Raw genomic sequence first — 1,920 nt, forward strand, 5'->3', positions numbered from 1 at the left:
TTAGTGGTGATAATTAACACTGGAATGAAATTTAGTGGATTTTCATGGAAAGCAATTGCTACCGGATGCAAGAAACTCACTCATCTCGAAAACAATGGATGTCACAACATTGACTTCAAATTTAGTGGAAAATCACGCTAGTATGTTTTGTGACTATATTCTAATATTAGCTCATGGTTTATTTATTTATTTAATTATTATTATTATTATTTTATTTTTTTAAGTTTAAGTTGATTTACAATTTTCAAAAAGGAAAGTAAGTTTGGAAGATTTTCAATTTTATCATCTATCTATCAACATGTTAATGAATTTTTGTCGATTGTGATTTTATCATCTATTTAATTATTAACATCTTCTATCATTTTAAAGTTGTAGGTTAAAAAAAGAGTTAGATACGCTCTGTATAACATATATATATTCCATTTATGATCATGGATGATAGACATGTGGCATAAAAAATTCGGATACTCATCGTTGGATAATTAATTTTTTATGCGTGTTTATTTTTAAAATAGAAAAAAAATATAAAATAAAATAAAATTGTTTTATCAAAAAAACTTATTATTTATAAAAGAAAAATATATTTTAATTTATAAATGGATTAAAAAATAAAAATATTTAGATTAAAAAAAACCTGTTCTCATTAAAAAAAATATTAAGATTTATTCATTAATTTTAAAATTACATTTGTCATTAATAACATTTATATTAGTGAAATAATTAATTAAAAAACATTTTTTAGAAATTATCTTTAAAAATATTATATCTTAAAAATATATATATTTTAAAAAATATTAAGAACATGAAAAATTAAAAAATAACGTATTTTTCCCGTGTTTGGATTCATATATTATTTTAAATATATATATATATATTTTTTATTTTTTAATTGTATAAAAAATAATAATAACCCGTAAGTTTGCACGAAATCTGATCTGAATACATGTGCATTTGTACATGTATCGGTGTGTTACACACATTTATTTCAAAAATATAATAAGAATATAAAAAAAATTGTTTATCGAACGGTTTTATTATTTATAAAAGAAAAATATATTTTTATTTATATACAAATAAAAATATTTAGATTAAAAAAAATTGTTCCCATTTAAAAAAAAACAAAAAATTTATTCATTAATTTAAAATTAATATTTACCATTAATAACATATATATTAGTGAAATAAATAGTTAAAAAATAATTCTATATATTATCTTAAAAAATATTGTATCTTAAATTATAAATAATTTTAAAATAAAAGTATTAATAGCCTAAATAATTAAAAAACAACAATTTTTTCCTATGTTTGGATTAATACATTATTTTAAATATATTTATTTTTATTTTCTTTAATTATAAAAAAAAATGTAATAAAGATCTGTGAACCAGACATTTGTTTGCTACATGTAAAATACCTGTGAAAAACCAGCATAAAATCTAGTTACAAAGCAATGAAAAAAAATAGAGTACATTTGACTAAATTTTGTTTATGTACCATGCATCTGAATAAATTCCAAGCTTAAGACCTTTGTTGTGTACATAATCTGCTAGAGCTTTAATATCAGAAATAAATGTTGAGTTCTTTGCCACCATATTGCCTTGTAACACAACAATGTTTGTCAGAAACAATTTTATTTAAAACTTTCAGAAATCAAATAAGAAAACACAGTAAAAAACAAAGGATCTATGCCTTATCATCGCGATTAAGTTCAGCCCAACAATCATCTACAACAACAAACAATTGAAACAAATAATGATAATACCTATTTTGACATAGGTGTATCCAAGCTTAGATAGACCAGTAGAAATAAGAGCATCAACTGTAAATCCATTCACCAAATTCACAAAACCAAATGCTAATTTTTCAAATGTATACTTACTAAATAACTTTATACAAATCCATCAATTAAATCATCATTGT

This window comes from Lathyrus oleraceus, chromosome 3 (genome assembly GCF_024323335.1).
Source record: "Lathyrus oleraceus cultivar Zhongwan6 chromosome 3, CAAS_Psat_ZW6_1.0, whole genome shotgun sequence".
NCBI lineage: Eukaryota > Viridiplantae > Streptophyta > Magnoliopsida > Fabales > Fabaceae > Lathyrus > Lathyrus oleraceus.